Source organism: Arvicanthis niloticus, chromosome 22 (assembly GCF_011762505.2).
Source record: "Arvicanthis niloticus isolate mArvNil1 chromosome 22, mArvNil1.pat.X, whole genome shotgun sequence".
NCBI lineage: Eukaryota > Metazoa > Chordata > Mammalia > Rodentia > Muridae > Arvicanthis > Arvicanthis niloticus.
In genome coordinates, this window is record NC_133429.1 from 38,732,903 (window position 1) to 38,749,862 (window position 16,960).

At 44.4% G+C, this 16,960-nt stretch overlaps 1 protein-coding gene across 2 annotated transcripts in view; it reads left to right on the plus strand.

Annotated features, from left to right (window-relative positions):
- Window positions 1–1,850: 1,850 nt before the first annotated feature.
- Best3 (bestrophin 3) overlaps window positions 1,851–16,960 on the plus strand; it is a 78,071-nt gene continuing 62,961 nt past the window's right edge. For both annotated transcript variants that reach the window (XM_076920291.1, XM_076920288.1), the window contains exon 1: window positions 1,851–3,465. The gene's annotated coding sequence lies outside the window, so the exon portion shown is untranslated. The remainder of the gene's footprint in view (window positions 3,466–16,960) is intronic.

The window sequence follows — 16,960 nt, forward strand, 5'->3', positions numbered from 1 at the left end:
ACCTACTCTAACAAAGCCACACCTCCTAATAGTGCCACTCCCTATGGGCCTATGGGGGCCATTTTTATTCAGACCACACTATGTTATTATTAAACTTTTCTGGGAAAAGGAGTCAAAAAGGCAGTAGAAGAAAGATTATTTTTTATTTATAACCATTACTATCTGACATCAATTGAGTTTTAAACTGAGGGGAGTTATTAACATCAGGGGAAAAGTGCAATTTCCAAAATGTCATTTTATCAGAAGAAGAGAATGGGTAGGCGGTGAACTCAGGGGGAGTAGGCTTTGGAGACAGAGGAGGAAGAACTGTCTAGAAAACAGGAAAATCAAGTAGCTCCCCAACAGGGGTCAAGAAATTCGAAACCATCAAAATGTCATGGCTTTAACAAGATACAAACACAAGATTAAAAAAAAAAAATCTTCTTGAAACCTGAAGGGGTTTGCTTTTCTAATATGTAAGACATGTAACATTTCCCATGTTTTTTTTTTCTTCTTACAAATGAACATTGTCTGGGAAAGCACACTGTCACCTGCCTCCCCCGTCCCAGTCCCCACCACACTCTGACTAATGTCATCAATGTCATCGCCTAGATGATAAAACTCCCCAAACTCAAGCACAGAAGTCAGAATTCATAGTTCTATTTCTTTACTTATGCAAGATCATCATTCACTGACAAAATAACTCAAATGGAAAGGCCTTGGGCAGATGTGAAAATGGGGAGAAAAAAAATAATCTCTTTTGAATTGGAAGCCTCCTGGGAGCGTAGCAAGGTTTATCAAAATTACAGAGCTCCATCTGGAAAGCTCAAACTGCCAGCCCTCAGGCAAGGTGCAGTGGTGCGTAATTAATGTAGTCCCAGACTCAGGTCACTGAAGCGGCCCACAGGTGTGTGCCTGGTTTTCAATAAGGCCTTTCCTCCGACACTCCTCTTAGGACTTCGAATTTGTTCTCCCGGAAGCCTTGCACAATTGAGAGAACTCAGAACATCCGAATGCCCGCCCATCTATAGAAAATGGCAAGAAATGATGGCATATCTAGTCTCTGGAATCCTAGGTACCTGGTTTAAAAAAAAAAAAAAAAAAAAAAGCAAGCTTGGTCACAAAACACTGATGTGGAAAAGTGGCTATAGTTTTTGTTGTTGTTGTTTTATTTTGTTTTGTTTTGTTTTGTTTGCTTTTTCATCAGGAAAGCAAATAGAACAAGGTTCATAATATTCCATTTTTGCAAAACTTCCTTTTTTTTTCACATAAGTCTTCGTCCTGAAGGTCACACCAGTGCCCTCATTATGTCCTTCTGCAGTACCTGTCTTTGATGAGCTCCCTGAACAGGCTACAGTTTGAGTTTGAACCCTGGGCCTACAGGTCCACAGAGCCTATCAGCATTGGTATGTCCCTCTCACTTCCAGACCTGGGTGACATGCCACACAGTGGTGTCCAAGGGCTGGAAATACGAGAGGCTACCTCAAGCCCCTGACCCTGACCCCTGCACGAGCCCTCTGATGGGGAAGAGGCTTGACCCCATGGGATATCAGAAGCAGGAGAAACCTAAGAAAGTTCCCCCTCCCTCTCTGCTTGAGGAGACCTGCTCTGAAGTGCAATTTCGTCCTGCAAGCTTTTCCAGAAGAATCCTGCCTGAGAAGCAGACACACCTGCTGAAACCAGCCGACACTGCCATGCATCCCGTCACTTCACGTTTTTCTTGCATCGCTTCTGGTTTATTTTTAACTCCCTCCTTCACCAGACTCACTTGTTTTTCCCAAATACAGTGGAGCTCAGTAATCCTTGCTGTTCGCTCATTCTTCAACCCCGATGAGCCAGGCTAAGACCGCAAGCAGACTAAGTACTGAGGCTGTTTATAACGGTGAATGCGTGCCTACAAGAACACTAAAGCCTTTGTAAGTACGCAGACACGTGAGGGGCGCCCAGCACGCCTAACAATGCCTGCCTTTGCTGCTTAATAGTTTTTAAAATAAGTGTGCTTTGTTTTGTGTATTTTATTAGACAGTGGTAGTTAAATGCCTTTATAAGCCTAACATAGTGTATTCCTCACGTGTGTGTTTGAACCTATCCTTAAGCAATTGCATTTCTCAGGTGAAACTGGTCTCAGAGACTCCTAAACTCTTCCATCTGGGTGTGGCAGTCGATCTTGCTCGCCCGGACACACGCACACAGAGATGCACACTCATGCATCTCGTGTGTATGTACACACACACACACCCTTCTTCCTTGCTAAAAACCCCAGTTTTGTTTACTTTCACTCTTTCCCTTTGCCCTCTTGGGAGTGTAAGGAAAAATTCAAAAGAACCAGAACCAGATGTATTAGGCGACTATGGGGATTCCTACACACAAAGGTTTTGGCTTCTAAGATTACAAATCTGTTCACACTTCCAATTAGCTGTTATATTAGTTTTCTTCAAAGATTCCTGACAACCCACACACAAATTAATCTATTACCTGGAATGTGTGTATGTGAATAATTTCTTGTTGTCTTGTGTGTCACCAGAGATTGAGATAGAACTCATCTCACCTTCATAATCCCAACTCCTAGCATTTATACAGAGCAGAATCTCAACGAACATCTCCCGAAGAGATTGGCTCATTCATCTCAACCTGCGATTTACATATTACACAAGTTACATACCTAGTGGGAAGCTAAGTCAAGAAATATAAAGAAGGACCAGAAAATATGGCTGGAATCACTTCTGACCCAGAAAGCTGAAGGCTATAAAGAAGGGTAGCAAATAAAATGGACCATCAAACTGATTAAATCCCTATCATGTTATAGTACTATAAGACAGAAGCAATTGCTGCCAGAGCCAATAGATTCTTCTGCGCTGTGTTGTGTCTAGATACAACCACCCACAAGAGAAAGTATAATCTGCTTTTGGTAGACTATGGCTTGGAAGGAAGAGAGCCAGCTAGATGTCAAAACAGACTTTGACAAGTCACTAGTGAAGACTGGCAGGGGTGGGGTGGGTAGGGACAGAGAGGAACACTTACCACCATTCTAGGCCCCACTATCTCGATGTGTTAAGCCCATGATCTAACTCCACATAAGAAGGTTCAAAACTTAGCATGAAGCCTTGGGAATGTTAAGTAATTTACCTAAACTCAGTTTGGAGCCAGGACTTAGCCCAACCCTACCTTTACTCCAAATTCCACTGATTTTACAGATGAGGAACAATTTCCTTCGAGTTGGGGAACACTTCTGGCAGCTTGGGTAGTTTTCCAGTCAGTAGCTCTAATGACGTCAGCAATTTCCTCCTCAGCAGCCGTCTGTGTAGACAACACATGAAGGAAGGTTCTAGAAACCTAGTGTATACAAGACGCCCAAACAGGAGCATGCAAAGCCAGGTAAGGATAGCCAGTGCCGGATGAGAGCCTCAGAGATGTCACTGTGAGCTGCCGCTACTACAGATGGGCCCTCCAGAAGGTACCGGACAGCAGCCGACCTTAATTAAAGGGGTGAGTTTCAACAGGTCTGTCTGCAAAGAGCAGGCGCAGCAAACAACCCTGGCATCCTAATGGTTCTTTAGGAAAGCATTAAAGCTGGCTTAAGTATTGGATGCTGCAGAGAGCGGGGACATGGGAAAGCTGAAGCCAGAAGGTACAGGCATCTCTAGAAATTCTGGATTGTAATTTAGCTTTCAAACAGATAATGAGTGTCAAAAGAGAAAAAAAAAATCCTTCTCCTCACATAACCCCATTGGTAATTGTCTGCAACTTTCTAGTTCTTTCTTGTCAATAGCTTTAACCATTTATTTATTCTTTCTTCCTTTATTTAAAGGATAGCATGTGGCCTGCAGAACGTTTGAGGGAAAAAAAGTCCAGCCACCCTCACTCATCTACGTCCATACCACTCGGAACTCACAGATCTATTTTTCTGAACTCTCCCAGGTGGCTCTGGTGACAAGCCAGCCTGTTTCTAATCTGCCCCTCCCTGTCACCAGACACCTGCACTTCCTTTGCGTCAGCTTGCCCAGAACTTGCTCACTGCTCAAGTTTACGTGTGATTGTATTTTAATAACTTCACAGTACTGAGTGTGAGATGTTTGCAGGACTTTTGTCTTTACAGAGCACTTCCCCCAGATGGTGACCATTTTATTCTTGTTTCAAGCCTGTGAGATGGGCGGGCTCAAGAAAGAAAGGGGATCTTTTGTCTAGGGTGGTCCAAGGAGAATGAGCAGCCAGCACATCTCTCTCTCTCTCTCTCTCTCTCTCTCTCTCTCTCTCTCTCTCTCTCTCTCTCTCTCTTTCTCTCTCTCTCTGCTTGGGAATGCTGCTTCCTTGTATGTTTCAGCTGTTGTCTACAGGTAGCTTTTCAATTATTTTGAAAACATTTAGTTTAATAGCGACCGTGGAAAGGCCAGGCTCCTGCACAGACCAGTGGAAAAGATCTCCCAGGGCCGGTGGGTCTTGGCTATCAAACCAACCAGGTGGAAATTCTTTTCCACCTTCAGACAGATCCAACGCTGTCAGAATCAGTCTCGCGTAACTGACAGAACACTAGTTAACCCAAGTTAACACAGCCGCTGGGCCTAAACGTATTGGCATCCAGGGTGCCTTCTGTCCCTTCCAGGGCAATTGCTCCTTCGCTCTGTACAAGGGCTGCTAGGAGCCAACTGACCCTCACCCCACCAATCACAGCTCTATTCACGAGGCAGCCTCCAGAGCGGACTCTGCCTCATACTGTTGGAGCGGCCATGGAACTTGCCTTCTAAACCAGGGTAAATTCCGAGACAGAAGAGAGGAATGCTGGACTGCGGGCGTGAGTCAGCAAAGAAGCCCTGAGCAAGCTCAGAACTGGTTATTACTCCAAAAAGAAGAGATTTACAAATTAATTAATTAAGTTTTAGCATGCTTTTTTTTCTTGATAGGTTCTTGGTTTAAAAAAAAATAGTATCAGTGTGTATACATGTATGGTACTCCATACAGAAGAAGTACTGAGAAGTTGTGTAATGAAATTTCATTTGCATGGTAAAGCTAGCACAAGGAAAGGCAAGAAAATGGATTTTCTAAGAAATCCTTCCAGAGGGCTGGCAACGTGGCTCAGGAACTGATTTGCCACCGAGTCCGATGACCTGAGTCCGATCCCGGAACCAAAACGATAGGAGGAAAAACTAGAGTGTACTCACACCGGGTGTCCTCTGGCTTTTACACATGTGCTGTGGCACTCACCATCCTGTGAGTACACACACACATACACAGAGCACACAAATAAATTAATAAAATGTAAAAATAAGGAATTTAATCACTTCATAAAACACTATCTCATCTTTCATGGAAGGCTTTAAAATTTAAAAGGGGGATCTTTTGTCTAGGGTGGTCCAAGGAGAATGAGCAGTCAGCATCTCTCTCTCTCTCTCTCTCTCTCTCTCTCTCTCTCTCTCTCTCTCTCTCTCTCTCTCTGTGTGTGTGTCTGCTTGGGAATGCTGCTTCCTTGTATGTTTCAGCTGTTGTCTACAGGTAGCTTTTCAATTATTTTGAAAACATTTAGTTTAATGGCGACCCTGGAAAGGCCGGGCTCCTGCACAAACCAGTGGAAAAGATCTCCCAGGGCCAGTGGAATTTGTAACATTTTCTTAATATATGGAAATATATTGGCCATCCTTTTAAACAATATAGGTTTAGTTTTCACATAAGCCCTGTAAAGCAGCCCAGTATGGAATCTACTCAGATGGAAGCTGCCTTATCAGAGCATTTCACTACAGCAGACACAGGGGAAATGCTCACAACATTATCAGAGCATCTCACTAAGCAGACACAGGGGAAATGCTCACAACAGACTCCTTATTCTTTGCAAGGTGCTACTCTTTTTAACACTGTAAAATAACATATGCTCATTATGGAAACTGTTTAAATATAGAGAAACAGCGAAACAAATTTACCCACAATTATCAGCTCACCCTGTTCAACTGGCTTTTTTTTTTTTTTTTTTTTTTTCTGCGATTCTCTTTTTTGCTGGGTTTGCCAGAACCTCACAAGCTCCCAGCATTTTTGTGAAGTTTTTCCCCAAAATATTTGTATTCAAATTACCTTTTTTTTTTTTTTTTAACTTAGTTAGTGGGGGCGGGTATTTGTTTTACTTTTATGTTGCTGTTGAAACAAGGTTTCACTGTGTAACCCTGGCTGGCCTGGAACTTGTTGTAGACCAGGCTAAACTCACTCACAGAGCTCTGCCTCCCTCTGCCTCCATGCCCTGGGATTAAAAGCGTGCACCACAATGGCCTCACACTTAGTTGTGATCATGTTCTATAAGAAATGTATGCCATTTTCTACCCATTATGAAATATGCATTTCCCCATCCCATGATCAATTATTTACAGGTAGGATTTTAAATGACTGTGCAATAATTATTGCATAGGAGATGTCTTGTTTACTTAATGGTTCTCAGTTTAGTGTATCTAGCATCTTCCAGCTTCAAAGAGTTCATGACGAACAATGGAATATCCATACTGAATAATTTCATACTAAAATTCCTTCTGAAGGTTCATTTTATCTCCTACAGCTAGATTCCCCATTCACTTACAATGTTAGAACATATTGAAAATGTTTGTTACATATTAAACATTTGCCTTCCAACAGGCTCAGCTTATATAGAATTACGATCCTTTCCTGACTGGTTGCTTTCAGATAAGAAACATAGTATATATCTGTATAGTATGTCTTGATTTCTAGAGAAACTAGCTACTTCTCATATACTGGCTAATGTACTCCACGAATTGCTTTTTCATATAATTTATTAACAGTAATTGCTACCAAAAGTATAAATGATATCTGTGAAAAAAATTGGAGGGAGGGAGAGAAGTCTGAGAGCAAAATAATAACATGAACAACAGATCTTACAAGTTCGTGGGACAAAAACAGGCGCCATGTCAGATGCTCGAGGGCTTCTGATTAGATGTAGGCTGGAGGTACTAGGAGGGAGGAGTCAGGATATATGATTACCCCAGGTTGGACCTGATGGGAAATACAGTATCCCCGTGGTTCTGCCCTTTTTAATTAAGCCTCTCTAAAAAGGGACTTGTGGCCATTTCCTGGGGTCCTGGGAGTGGGCATGGTCAGAGTCCATCATCCTGGCCACTGTTTAATTAAAGCTTGTTTCAAACTTGTGAAACAATTTTTTTTTCTCATAGCTTTAGGATTCAAAGAAGAAGGGACGGGAGAGATGACTCCATCCTTAAGAGCACTTGTTCTTGTAGAGGATCCAAGTTAAATTCCTAGCACCCACAGGCAGCTTACAACTGTCTGTAACTCCAGTTCCAGAGAATCTGCTGTGGCCCCGAGAAGACAGCACATATGTGCTACATAGACATACATACAGTTTAAAAAAAAAAACACCTATACATAGAAAATAAAAATAAATAGATCGGCTGGGCAGTGGTGGCGCACGCCTTTAATCCCAGCACTTGGGAGGCAGAGGCAGGCGGATTTCTGAGTTTGAGGCCATCCTGGTCTACAGAGTGAGTTCCAGGACAGCCAGGGCTACACAGAGAAACCCTGTCTCAAGAAACCAAAAAAATTTAAAAAAATAAAAATAGATAGATAGATAGATAGATAGATAGATAGATAGATAGATCTTCCCACACCCAGCATGGCTCTAAAGATTTATACCTGACTGAAGCAGCAAAAAAATGAAGAAAAGAGACAGATAGACAGACATACGGATGCACAGACAGAAAGCTGGGTTTGGGTGGGCTTAGGTCTGACTGGAGCATGGTTATTATATAGAGTGGAAAAGAATGACAAGACTATTGCATACAGTTGTACAAAAGGTAGGGCCATTGCATACAGATGGACAAGGAGTGGGATTATTACATGTAGATAAACAAAGAGGCTGGTTTACTGGATCAAGGGGGCAGGGTTAGCTAATCTCAGTAGGGTCAGGCTCTGTAGGAGAGCAGTTTTTATGCTGTATATCTGGGAGAGAAAGCTATAGTGACATTTTCTGAACACACTCTCACCGTGTACACATGGACCAGAGGAAGGCTCTGCCAGTTCTCTTTGAGTCTCACCCCCACACACCCCTGAAGGGCTTGGGGGAGGCTTTGCCATTCTTTCATGGGTCTGATGCTCTGAGGCTTTGGGTTGCCCACGTGTGTGCCAACAGCACACATTTCTCTCAGGATTCCCCTCACACAGGCCTCCTCTGTTCTCTACAAAATCTTTTTAAAAACATTTAAAGAAGGAAGGAAAGAAGGCTCAGTGGTTAAATACCTGCCCCAGAAGCTACCGGGAAACGGAAGGCCGGGGAGACAGGGAGTCTCCAGAAACTGGGGGCCAGTCGGCCTGGCTTATGCAGCATCGATGAGACCTGGCCTCAGATAAGACAGACAGGCAAGAACCAACACATGGAGGTTGTAATCCTCTGCAAGGTGGCCTCGGCAAATGTGGTGTGGCCAGTAAACACCCACACACTGATTTAAAAAAAAAGAAGAAGAAGGAAAACTCAGGCACATGTTTTTATCTTTTAAATCTAATTTTGCTATTTCTGCACATTTAATCAGCTAGTTACTTTGTGGTACTGGAATAGAACCCGGGGCCTGACACATGCTAAGCAAGTGCACACCCAGATAAATTATAAATACCTCTAACAGTTGGGTTCAGTCCCCCACCATAAGCAGAGGTACCTACCTATAGTCCCAGGACCTGGGGAAGTAGAGGCAGGAGGATCTCAGGTTCAACATTGTCCTTAGTTTGCATGTCGTGTTGCTACAGTGAGACATCTGACGGAAGCAACTCGAGGAAGGAAATGTTATTTTGGCTCACGGCTCAGGGGTCTTTCATGGTGGCAGAGGTTTGAGGCGGCTGCTAACACTGGACTCACAGTCCAGAAGCAGAGAGCAATGCTTCCTGCCGCTTGCCTCTCTTCCCCCTTCTTATTCAGTCCAGGACCTCAGCCCCGTGGACTGATGCTTCTCACACCCCAACCTTCCCACTTCAGTCTAATCTTCATAGATTGGCTCTGAGATCTGTTTCCATGGTGATTCCAAATCCCATCAAATTGACAAGATTATGCATCTTAGCCACGTACTGAGTTCTGAGCTAGCCTGGGCTGCAGGAGACTATTTCAAAAACAAAAGCAAATTCTTAAGGTGTTCTTTATGTTTCAGCTTGATTTTTTTTAAAGTCTACTAAAAAGGCATCATGTGGGTTATAGAATGAGAACAAGGCCCAAATATCTAAAGAAAGAACCTATAAACAACTTAACAGAGCCATTCTGTAAGTTCCTGGTATGGATTTCCATCCTCACCGAAAACTGTCAAAACCCCAAACCTGGGAGACAGCTAACTGAGCACTCCTCCAGCTCAGTGTGACAGGTCACATGCTGCAATTGTGTTCTGGGTTTGTGCTGTAATGTATAAGCATTCGAAGCCTTCTTCGACAGATGCAGAAGCGATTCCTACTACCAGCTAAACAGGCACAGAAAACAGGCTCTCAAAGACCTAAGAATTACTCGAGATAAGGAACTGAACCCTTTCCATTTCAAACACCTCAGCTTTCATTATCTGGTGCCTTTTCCTGATGCTAGACACTGAAAAGCATACTGAAAGGAAGAACTTGATTCAAAAGCAATCATGGAGGTAAGGGACTCCTCAGAAGACTGCATGGACCACCAGCAACATGAAAGCATTCGTTTCCTAGGCTGGGTCTTTACTTTTAGATTTTTAAAAGAATGTCTCCTTACCCACAACCTGGTTCTTCCATGCTCTCTCGTGCCTGAGATGCACCAGTAGAGTGGGTGAGCGTGCAGGCTCCCAAACTCGTCTGTCTGAATTTTAACAGCCAACACACAAAGCACACACTACCATTGTCTGTATCTGTTTACTTCATGACAGCCCACTTCCATCCTCCCTTACTAACGAGAAAACTAAGGACACACTGATTAGAATGACATAAGACACTTTTCAACCGTTAAAAAATGTGATCCTCAGCTACAGACACAAACCAAGTTTAAAAACCGTGATGCTTCAGTGAAATACAAAACAGGGGAGCCAGGTGGCAGTGGCATGCACCTTTAATCCTAGCACTCAGGAAAGCAGAGGCAGGCAGAGGCAGAGAGGCAGAAGGGCAGAGGGGCAGAGGGGCAGAGGGGCAGAGGGGCAGAGAGAGGCAGAGGGGCAGAGAGAGGCAGAGAGGCAGAGAGGCAGAGAGGCAGAGAGGCAGAGAGGCAGAGGGAGAGGTGCAGAAAGGATCCCTGTGAGTTTAAAACCAGCCTGGTTTATAGAGAGAGTTCTGGGACAGCCAGGGCTACACAGAGAAACCCTGTCTTGAAACACACACACACACACACACACACACACACACACACACACACACACCTGCAAAAAAAGTTAAGGGAGATAAATCATATTTTATATTCAAAAACAAAGTTAAGTAACTTGAGACACAAACAGTTTTTAACATCACCAAGTGAAATTGTGTGTGTGTGTGTGTGTGTGTGTGTGTGTGTGTGTACATGCGCGTGCTTTTAAAATGGATTCCTCTGTATCCAGAAGCAATTCTAGAAAAACTGAGCACCTATTGCAGAAGACTCACAGGGATGCTGGCAGCAATCCAGCCGCTCTTTGTGCTGGTTAAGAATCACTGAGTCAGTCCCTGACAGCTTGAGCCCTTGGCTTTGGATGCCTTGTGACTTATTGAGAATTAATATGTGTATTAAATGATATTTTATATTATCAACCTACTTTCATTTTTAAGAGGACACATACTCTGCATATTTTTCTCTTTAAAAAAAAAAATCAATCTTTCCTGGGGAAGATTATGCCAGAATCCTAGGGGAAATCAATAGGACCGGAATGCTTTTGTGAACACTGCCCTTACAAAATAAGACGTGGGAGTTGAGGGGGAAGCAGTCACTCGTATCTTCCTCTTCCCAAATACAAGAGGAAAACTTAGCTGGACGGTGGTCTTGTGGAGGGTCCCAGGAACCTGGGTCTGCAATGCAGGAAGGTGGAAATCAAAGACTATCACAAATGTGGGGAAAGGCGGAGATCTAGAAAAATGTCCCCAGTTGATAACAACCCAAAGGCAAGAAGTTCAGACCGTTAGGAGACAGACAGGGAGGAAAGAGCAAAATGCAGAGATGATGGAAGATGAAAGGGACAAAGGAGCAGGTGGAAGACAGACGGGGCATGTTAGGAGCCATGCTGCGTTTGCTGAAGTAGCTATACGCTCGCCATTAGAAGATGGCGCTGGCTTCCTGTTCCTGGTTCTTCTTGGCCTTGGTGTCTGCAGCTGTGCGCACGCGTAGGCGCGAATTTTCCCGCTGATAGTACTATCAGTGGATATGTAAATGAGACTCCAGTCTGTAAGCCAATGAGGACAGATCATGTCTCTTTGATAGTATATAAGTCAGTACATTCTGGGGCTTGGGGTCCTTCCTTTGTTCTCCATCTTGCATCCTTCTAACTAAAAGAGCTGTAACAATAAAAGACGCTGTCAGAAGAATCTTGAGTGTGATGTGCTCCTTATCGGCGAGGTAGCGTGTCGCAGGGGCAGATTCACCTACCTCAAAGGGGGTGCAGCTACAGGAGACCCTGGGATGAAAGAAATGACTGATCTGAAAGCACTGAACTCTTAGGTTAGGGTGAGCCAAACACTGTAGAATAACACACACACATACACACACACACACATACACACATAATAATGGAAACAGACACAATAGCAATTTTCTAAGATAATCTATTCCCTTATGATTATAGTAATCACACATACTCACACACACTTCTGACATACATATACATTTGTGACACACATTCCTGACACACACACGCTTCTGAATACCAGGCAACCTGCTTATTTACATATGGAAGCATGTGAGCTGTTGCTGGAGTGATTCATTATTCAGGTGTTTTTATTTCCAAACCTGCACAAATGAGAATCACCAACAGCCTAAGTATGTGGCTCGATATATGATATGGCTCCACGTATTCTGACGGCTTTCTCTTTGATGGGGTGTATTTGGTTAGTTGGTTAGTTGGTTGGTTGGTTGGTGGGTTGGTTGATGGTTGGTTGGTTGGTTGGTTGGTTGGCTGGTAGTTGGTTGGTTGGCTGGTGGTTGGTTGGTTGATGGTTGGTTGGTAGTTGGTTGGATATTTGGTTAGTTGATGGTTGGTTGGTTGGTTGGTTGGTAGTTGGTTGGTTAGTTGGTTGGTTGATGGTTGGTTGGTAGTTAGTTGATGGTTGGTTGGTAGTTGGTCGGTTGGTTGGTGGTTGGTTAGTTGGTAGTTGGTTGGTTGGTTGGTTGATGGTTGGTTGGTAGTTAGTTGGCCAGTTGGTTGGTGGTTGGTTAGTTGGTAGTTGGTTGGTTGGTTGGTTGATGGTTGGTTGGTAGTTGGTTGGCCAGTTGGTTTTTGGTGCACACTAGCATCCTAGATCCTTTAAACTATCCCAGAAAAATTGAGTTTCAAGTTAGTCTTAGGACTTCCTAGAAAATGAACAGTGTGGAGAGGGGAGAAGATGGAAATAAGTGAGGGATGGATGGCTGTGTGAGGGGCCTATTTACTAAGTCACCTCAGGGACGGTGTCATCATGCACCTCACCTGCAGCGCCCACCTCACCTGCAGCGCCCACCTCACCTGCTGCACCCACCTCACCTGCAGTGCCCACCTCACCTGCAGTCCCCACCTCACCTGCAGCGCCCACCTCACCTGCAGCGCCCACCTCACCTGCAGTGCCCACCTCACCTGCAGCGCCCACCTCACCTGCAGTGCCCACCTCACCTGCAGTGCCCACCTCACCTGCAGTGCCCACCTCACCTGCTGCACCCACCTCACCTGCAGTGCCCACCTCACCTGCTGTACCCACCTCACCTGCTGCACCCACCTCACCTGCAGTGCCCACCTCACCTGCAGTGCCCACTTCACCTGCAGCGCCCACCTCACCTGCAGTGCCCACCTCACCTGCTGTATCCCTAAATCCCTTGCTGTTTCCTGTTTCTCTGTTACTAATTCACATTCCAGCAGCCTGTGATCTCTCCTTGCCCAACAATGAACTCTTTGTGTACCCATGTCCTCTAGGCAGAGAAGTCCTCGCAATCAGGGGTGGACTCTCGCCCTTCTGAACACGTGGGGCTCCTAATGTCTGACTCGCAGTTGTTACTCAGAAGCTTTTTGCTGAATTCGTGAGATGAGGTCCTTGCATTTCTTCCTAGTGCTGAGAGCATCTTCCCATTTATGTTAAGATAAAAACCAGACCAACTGTTGCTCTCTCCCTTGTAGACTTGAGATTCTGCATCTACTAATAAGTCTTAGACCTTGACGGCATGCATCACCCCACCTGATCAACTGATGCTTAACAGTTTTAGCCAGGCTCTTTGTAGAAAGGAAAGAGTTTTTAGAACAACAGAACTTTGTACTTAAAATCGAATGACCTGATTATTTTAACGTTTAGATTCTGAGGTGTATTTTCTCACCCCCTCTTAATGCTATGAGAGCCAGTGATAGCAAAAGAGAGAAGATAATTGCAACTGAGTATAAGCTCTACACTCAGATATTATCTGTGAGAAGTAAGCAAGAAACCTTTTAGACTCTTAGGCGGCCAGATCTAATCTCTCTGTCTAGACTAAATAAAAATCCATAATTATAGAATTCATGTAAGGTAACTGTGATAGGAGGGATGGTTTGTTCTTATTCGTTACCTTTCAAAAACTGGAAAACAGAAGTAAGTATTTGTGTGAAGAAGGAGGAAGAGGAGGAGGAGTCTTCATGGTGTGTAATGAGATCTTCTTGTGGAGATCGTATTCGTACCTGGGCATGGACTGTGTCCAACCTCAGACACACACGCACGCACACACACACACACACAGAGAGAGAGAGAGAGAGAGAGAGAGAGAGAGAGAGAGAGGCAGAGAGAAGAGAGAGGGGGAGAGGGAGAGGGGAAGGGAGAGAGAGAGAGAGAGAGAGAGAGAGAGAGAGACCCAAAGTCAATAATCATTATTGAGTGTTAAAATATAGGGTTTCTTGTCCTTCCTTTTTTTATACTGTGTTGACTTTCACAAAACACGCCACTTTATCAAAACAGTAGCAGCATTTTTTTTCAAGAATTGGAGCATGTATTTGGAAAACCATAAAGAAGGCAAGGCCACCATCAGGAATCAAATGTAACGTCAAAGCTATGAACCTTAGCATTGGCATCGTGGAGAGTACTCAGCTCTCCAGATACCTCGCAGCAGTGTGGGAGACATGGTAAGGCTCCCTGCAGTGCAGCACAGGCTGTGGTCCTAGTATTGATATGTTCAAAGGGAAGTCGAACCTGGCCTTGGAAGCTACTAACTGCATCTAGCTTTTGCGAACTGGCTCATGTGTGAAGACACAGAGCATGCCTAAGAATGAAGACACACATAGACGAGTTTAAGATAATTGTATATTATTTGTTGGCCTGGTATGCTGTACGACCAGTTCTGAGAAGCGCTCCATTGCTCATCTGAAGCAGACCAGGATCATCTTTCCTCCTGGGTGGTCAGAGACCTGCTCTCAAGCCCAAATGTAAAGCGATTCGTTATGAAACTCACGAAGTTGTCAGAACAACCGTGTACAGTACACATCCTCCATGAGCGACCTCGGCTCTTCTCAATAATTCTTAGAGCCCCCACTCCACCCCACCTCGCCCCCATGTGCTGTCACAGTAATCCAAAAAGCTATGTGTTTTCCAAGACAGTTGCTACCACCAAGAGTGCACAGGCCAGATTATAGAAACTGAATAAAAAGCAAGTTTTCCTTTTGTCAAATGGGAGAAGGGCCATTTTGAAAGGAGAGAATGCAAACTGGTTCTAAAAGAGAACACAGGTGAAGAAGCTGTGTCCGAAACCCCACTTAAAATAAGCCCATCCTCACACACCCTTAGCCGACGCATCAGTATATATGCACTGTGGGTCAGAGCATCAATCCAGGAACGTCGGATGAGTGGGTAAAGTGTGCTATGTCTACACACAATGGAGTTTAATCCAGCCACAGGGAGGAAAGAAATCACATCATTTATAGGACAGTAAATAGAGCTGGAGAGAGTCATGTTAGTGAAATGTTCCAGACCAAGAAAGATAAATGTTACACAGGTTCTCTCATCTGTGGAACCTCAGTGTGGTGTGTGACTCTGTGTGTGTGTGTGTGTGTTTGCGTGCGTGCCTGCGTGCGTGCGTGCGTACAGATAGTGTGCATGTGCACATATGTGGAGACTAAAGATGACACAGAATAGAAGGAGGACTACCTGAGAGGAGGAGGGGGACAGGAGAGGGCAATGGAGAAGGAATCTGGTCAAAGTCTGTGGCATGCTTACACACACACATACACACACACACAAAGATATCATTATGAAACTCTTTGCCCTCTACAATGCACACCAACAAAGACTTTTTTTTTTTATTTTAAAGAAACTCACATCTACCCAGAAGTAAGTGAACACCAGTTTGAGGGCCACTGCTGTAGCCTCACCCCCACACCCATTAACTAATATGGAAATTGAGGCCCTGTTAGTGGCCTGGTCCAGACAAGGACCTAGGTCTTCCCATAAGCAAACCAGTGAGTGTCAACTCTACCAAACTGCTCTTTTTGTTGTGATCTTGGATGAATTTCACGTACGATCATTTCTATTTATACAGTGAGAAGAGTCAGTGGGCAGTGCTTTTCTTGTTTTCCTACATACACTCTCCTGCCTGCTCTGCACACAGCAGACCCTGAAGTAGACATGTTTAAACCGACATCTCGCCTCTGATTGGTCAATGGAAGGCCCTAGCAAGAACTTGGAAGGTCTAAGGCAGTGATTTTCAATCCTTTCATGGGGGCCAAGTAAGATCTCCAGGAAACACAGGTGTTTGCATTATGATTCATGAGGTGCAAATTTACAGCTATGGAGTAGCAAGGGCGATAATTGTTAGGGTCGCCACAGCATGAGGAGCTGGATTCGAGAGTCAGAGAATCCGGCCAAGTAAAGCAGAGAAAAATTGGTGAATGTATTCAACTGGCTCCCCGTCTGGTTGCTATGGGTGGGTGTATCCTGCCCCTGATACCTCAGACTCTGCCTAACACTCATTCGCCTTCCCCAGGTTCAGGTCATTTCCTCTTCAGCTGGAAAGGTATTTCCAGATGACCTCACCCCACTTCATGGTAGACCACGATTGCAAGCTGAAATAAACCTTTCCTCCTCAACTTGCTTTTCAGTCATGACTAAGAAAAAAGCCAAATTTGCACAGGGTTTTGGCAGTGGGATAGATTGTAGAAAAATAAGGTTGAGGCATTGTTAGGGGGAAAAAAAAAACCCTTTTTATGTTTTGAACTTTGTATTAGGACATTTTAAGGTAGAACTGTTACAAAAAAAGCAAACAAAAAAACAAAAACAAACAAACAAAAAAAAAAACCAGCACATAGTTCGCAAAGATTCTTTACCTGATTTCACATACTGTTAATATCTTACCAACTGGTACTATGATCAAAAGTAGGAAGCTAGTTTCGATGGTATACTGTTTGTCTGTCTGACAGCGCTGGGGATAGAACCCAGGCTCACACACATGCTAGGCATATGCTCTGCCAGTAAGCTTCGCCCCTGTACTGGCCCGTTTGTGTGTCAACTTGACACAAGCTGGAGTTATCACAGAGAAAGGTGCCTCCCTTGAGGAAATACCTCCATGAGATCCAGCTGTAAGGCATTTTCTCAATTAGTGAGCAAGGGGGTAGGGCCTAGCCCATTGTGGGTGGTGCCATTCCTGGGCTGGTAGTCCTGGGTTCTATGAGAAAGCAAGCTGAAGCAGCAATCCAGTAAGCAGCACTCCTCCGTGGCCTCTGCATCAGCTCCTGCCTCCAAGTTCCTGCCCTGTCTGAGTTTCAGTCCTGACTTCCTTTGGTGATGAACAGCAATGTGGAAGTGTAAGCTGAATAAACCCTTTCCTCCCCAACTTGCTTCTTGATCATGGTGTTTTGGGCAGGAATAGAAACCCTGACTAAGACAATCCCCAGCCCTGATC